The sequence below is a fragment of the Gigantopelta aegis genome, chromosome 12, assembly GCF_016097555.1.
Source record: "Gigantopelta aegis isolate Gae_Host chromosome 12, Gae_host_genome, whole genome shotgun sequence".
Lineage (NCBI taxonomy): Eukaryota > Metazoa > Mollusca > Gastropoda > Neomphalida > Peltospiridae > Gigantopelta > Gigantopelta aegis.
In genome coordinates, this window is record NC_054710.1 from 35,027,818 (window position 1) to 35,033,779 (window position 5,962).

Consider the following 5,962-nt stretch of genomic DNA (forward strand, 5'->3'; position numbering starts at 1 on the left):
CATCACCATAAAAATGGCAAACACTGTTGATATTTGCGTTAAAGAAAGACATGCTTTATTTAACGACGCACTCAACATATTTTATTTACGGTTATATGGCGTCGGACATATGGTTGAGGATCACACAGATTTTGAGAGCAAACCAGATGTCGCCACTTCATGGGCTACTCTTTCCGATTAGCAGCAAGGGATCTTTTATTTGCGCTTCCCACAGGCAGGATAGCACAAACCATGGTCTTTGTTGAACCAGTTATGGATTACTGGTCGGTGCAAGTGGTTTACACCTACCCATTGAACCTTGCAGAGCACTCACTCAGGGTTTGGAGGCGGTATCTGGATTAAAAATCCCATGCCTCGACTAGGATCCGAACCCAGTACCTACCAGCCTGTTGACCGGTGTCCTAACCACGACGCCACCGAGGCCGTTATATTTGCGTTAATGACTTAGTGAAAATTGATGGCCGAGATGGTGGACGGGTGACTTCAGTCGTGCAGCCACTTGGTTCATACGACATGTACAATATAAGACATTAATTAAAATTAGCTCCACTATTACATGTGGATCTAACAGCAGCCAGTTGGAGCTCATGCCCACCAATCAAAACCTTACTTGCAGAAACATGCCAGTAATTTAAAAATAATTTAATAGTATATCTACTTTTAGGAAGGCTGAGCATTCCCGCGATTGCGCCACACGTTGTAATAACAGTTACGATCTTGTACTATAAAATATTGTTTCGGTTCATCCGCCAGCATGATTAAATCGATAAAATAAAACTAATTGTTTGTAGTATTCATGTATTAACACGCGTTCACTTAGCAAAGCCTAGACCTCACACAACAATGCGAACTCGTTATTCCCTGTAAGGTCTGCGGGGTGACCTAGTTTTCGCTCATATACAACTGCTCATAAATATAGTGCTATGTATAAGCTTCAAAAAAGTAGGGTAACCTGAAATATTAATGTTAATATCAACTAAAGTACTAATCAAAATTATACCCAGGTGATTTTCTAGTCTTATATATTATTTATGAAAATCCCTGGAATAAAAACCATACAAATATGTCAGTATTATCATGACCTGTTGCGGTATTCAAACAACCGGAAAAAATTTTTTACTATAGATATATGAGATGTATTTAGATGTTATAGATAGAAATATGAGATGCATTTACAATTTTACTGCAAAACATGTGTAATTTGAAACAGACTATAACACCCAGGTTGAAATTGATAGCAGAAATAATACACCTGTCCTTTCCAATACAATAAAGTTCAATATACTGCTTTCTCAGATTAAGATTTGAACAAATTATTTATTAGCAGATTGATTATATGGATACAACAGAAGTCATTTTGTTGTTAGCAAATTTATATAATTATTTTAGTTATTTGATTTAATATGCTGTACTGCTATGTATTCTTACACTTAGTACTTCTGATTTCACCTGTCAGGTGTAATCAATATCAACCTGGGTGTTATAGTCCATTTCAAATTACATGTTTTGCAGTAAAATTGTAAATACATCTCATATTTCTATCTATAACAGATCATTTATTGTCATTTTTTGGACCGGTTATTTGAATACCATAATAGGTCATAATAATACTGACACATTTTTATGGTTTTTATTCCAGAGATTTTCATAAATAATATATAAGACTGGAAAATCACCTGGGTATAATTTTGATTAGTACTTTAGTAGACACTCTAGTAAAGAACGTTCAGGTCTGTTTAACAGCTCTCCGAAACACATTCCATAGTTTGCACGTGCATCACGCAGTTGCCCTGTACACGTGCGTCGGGTGTCATTATGAATTTTGACATTTCCAGGAAGGTTGATTAATAACAATGGAACATTATTTCTGTCAATCGTTTTCATTCTGTTGATCATACAGTTGTTATTGTTTTGTTGCTAGTCATTTTTATTGTTTCAATTTACGATTTACTGATAGAAAAAAACCCGTCAAATTTAAAATTTCACTTCTGACCCCAATCGTCCTTCAATATTGGTGGTCATAAAACCTACTGTAATACTGACATACCGGTTGTGATGTTTGCCCAATTAATTCGCTATTATCATATAACAATTCCCCACACCTAGTATACCTTACAATGTTGGCAAATGCAAATTCTTATTAAGAGTCCCCTACCTTTTTGAAGAGTACATATAGGCAACCTTAACTTAGATTTTAATAGCCATTTAGTTTTATATTAAAGGGACATTCCTGAGTTTGCTGCAATGTTTAAGATGTTATCGACTAACAGAGACTTTTTAATGATTGTAATTTAATATCAAATATATTTAACTGCACACAATATTAGTGGCTGTATATTAAACATGATTCTGATCGTTCTAATATTTGTACTGGGTTAAATTTCGTTTTATTTCCTAAAATAAATATTTCCGTACGTTCGAAATTATTTGAAGACGAAATCCAGTTTGCGCTTCTTACAAATATTAAGACGACCAGAAACAGATTGAATATACAGACACTGATATTCTAAACAAGAAAATATATTTAATATGCAAGTTACAATGCAGCAAACTCAGGAATGTCCCTTTAAAAATAGCACGTGCTATTATTGGGTTAATGTCTTCAATGTCCGCTAACATTGTTAATTGTCCATGTTTGAAATTATTAAAACTCGCCTTGTAAAGATCATGATTATTAAAACTCACCTTGTAAAGATCATGATTATTAAAACTCACCTTGTAAAGATCATGATTATTAAAACTCACCTTGTAAAGATCATGATTATTAAATCTCACCTTATAAAGATCATGATTATTAAAACTCACCTTGTAAAGATCATGACTATTACAACTCACCTTGTAAAGATCATGATTTTTTGTTTTCTTATTTGGACATATGTATAGGGTTTTAATTAAGTTTTAGAGAAATATGTAGTTTTATGCAAAATTGTATTTAAATTTGAAGAAAAACCTTTCCAAATATATAATAAAATTTCTTGTCAATATTGTGCCTTCTGTTCTTATTTATACCACCAACAAATAATGCGCCCCACTATTTTAGAGATTGTGCCCTCCACTAGAGACGGTGTCCACCACACAAAATTCTACCACCAACACTAGAGATTGTGCCCCCCTCAAAAAACACCCCCCAAATAAACCACTCAAAAAAAGAAAAAGAAAAGCACACAAAAATATATATTGTGTAACCCACACTAGATACTGTCCCCCACAAAGTTTATTATCCCCAAAAATGAAATACGGTAATGCCAGGGTTGGGGGTTCTGCTATCACTGCCTTACATTAATGTTATAGGATACACATTATATAATAATACAAATAATGTATTATAATACTAATAAACACGTTACTACAAAATAGGAAAGAAGAAATAATAGAAGGAAGTAAAACAAACTAATGGAATTTTGTTTTAATAACAATAATAATAATAATAATAATAATAATAATAATAATAATATTAAATGAATAAATGAAAAATAAATATATATATATTGAGTCAAATTAAAAACTTGTTGTTTAGGTTATCGATTTCCGTACAGCCGAAATGTTTCTGGTCATCCTGGTGTTTCTAATACCAGAAAAAAAACCTTTTTGTATATTTGTTTTAAAAACACACGTACCTCTGAAACGTAACGGTTATAGAGTTTAGTTCTAGTCTATTTTTAAGCATATTCCCTGTTTCAACGGCACAGATTTGTACATTAACTAAACTTAGATATATTTTTTATTGTATGACGTCCACAGAAAGAATAGGAATAAATGCTGAGTTAAAAATCTGTTCGACGCGCCCCACAGCATTCGTCAAAACCACAAACAGTCAAAATGGTAATCACAAGCAGGGTCGTCTGATGAAATCACAGGTTCAGTAGCGCGTAAGCCCTTCATGTGTACCCACAACTGCAAGGCAACGCCTCCTCATTGGCTGCCTGATGCGTGTACATACTGCATTAGGGATACGGCGCCGTTGTTCCACTAATGCGGCACCAAATTGCTGTAAAGTCTGTGGAGGGTTCCTGAGAGTGCGCAGGCGTCGTCCTAGCACATTCCAGACGTGTTCGATGGGATTCAGGTCAGGCGACCTAGAAGGCCAATACATGACATTGATGTCCGCGTTTCTCAGGTAATCCCTTGTCAAGATGGCTGTGTGGGGTCTGGCGTTGTCATGCTGAAAGATCAGCCCTGGACCATGAGCTGTCATGAAGGGCACACGTTCCTGGGCCAGCACCTGATCACGGTATGCAGCAGCGTTGAGGTTGCCACGGATAACAAGAAGCCAAACCATTACAATTCCGCCTCCGAATCTGTCATCTTCACTGACATAACACTGAGCAAGACGTTCACCACGTCGTGTTCAAACCCTCTGCCTGCCATCAGTAAATCGTAGTGCGAATCTTGATTCATGGCTAAACACAACTCTATTTCATTCCCTCTGAGTTCATCGCAAGTGCCGTTGTTCCCATAGTTGACGTTGACGTCGATAAAATTGGGTCAAAATGGTGCCAACATATGGGCGCCGTGCGTGGAGGTGTGCGGTTTGCAGTCGATTGCGGATCGTTTTCGCGGACACCCGACGTCTGGAATGTTTTTTCGTTGTGTCAGACTACTGTGAGCAATTAACGATGAAACCAGGTGTGCTGTTGTAGTCACGTCACCAGTGGCACGCGCAAAACCACTTTTGCCTTATTGGTGCTGTGCACGTGCTATGGATCGGGTCACGTGGGCTGTGATGGGCTTCAAATTGAATATCGATATTGTCATTACAATATTTATTTCTGAAAAATACCTGCTTTCAACACTCACGGACTGTTTTTTTATTTTTTTTATTGTGAAGTTTTTAATTTGACTCAGTATATATGATAAATAAATAAATAAATAAATAAATAAACAAATAAATAAATAGTCCCTAGCGTTGTTGTCGGCTGATGGGTTTATCAACAGTGTACTTTACATTCACCTATGTATTGGGTTGGCTTTGTTATAATATAGCACCATATTTTTGGAAGATCGTAGGTATTAACTATCTATATGGCCAATAAATCCTACTTGTTTGTGAAATGGTCATTATTTGCATAAATATACTTTTCAATATTTCTATTATATTTTATTATATTATAGCTTCACACTTATTTTTGTTTTACCTAAGACTATTGTGTGGTTTAGTATGATACTCTGTAAAGGATTTCCAAGTAATATGTCGATTATATTAAGATTTACAATCAAACCCGTTTTATCTTTAAACCACGTTACAAATTGATGCTGACACGTTTGAGAATGAGAGCAATGAAAAGGTAAATTTTCATTGCAAAAAGTACATAAATCTTCACTTTGCGTACCACATTTCTGTAGGTAAATGCTTGTTGTCACAATGCGATTTATTTCTAGACAATGTATCAGAGGCTGAAGTGAACAAATGGTTTGGCCTTACATTTCGGAAATCTGCTGAATGGGTTTTCTATATCAAACGTATTATTGAAAAAGAAAGTCAGTTAAATGATATATAGTCTCAGTTCCTTTAAATGTAGATTAGCTAGTTCACTGGAACCAATACACTGATGATTTATTTCCCCTATATACGATTACTCAGACACTTTCAGTTATAACTATATCATTTAACAGGCACATTATTTTGAAAATATTCAGTTATAATCCGTCCCATCATTCTATAACACAAATATTTTGGTAAATAATTTCAGTTTGGTTTGTCGCATGAAGAAATGTAAAAATGTTTTGGACATAACAAAACAAATACTATATGTGTTTGAAATTTGCAAATCAGTCTGCTCAGAAATAAACAGCTTGTAGTAAATTGCATAGCATGAAAAAAGGCGTTGCCTGTAGGACGGACTATAGATATTATTCGTACAATTTGCGGTGCTGATCAGGGAACATCCAATGAGCATAAAATGGACTTAGCAATATATGCTGTAATATATTAATGGCATATTGTCACAGACCACTGACCATT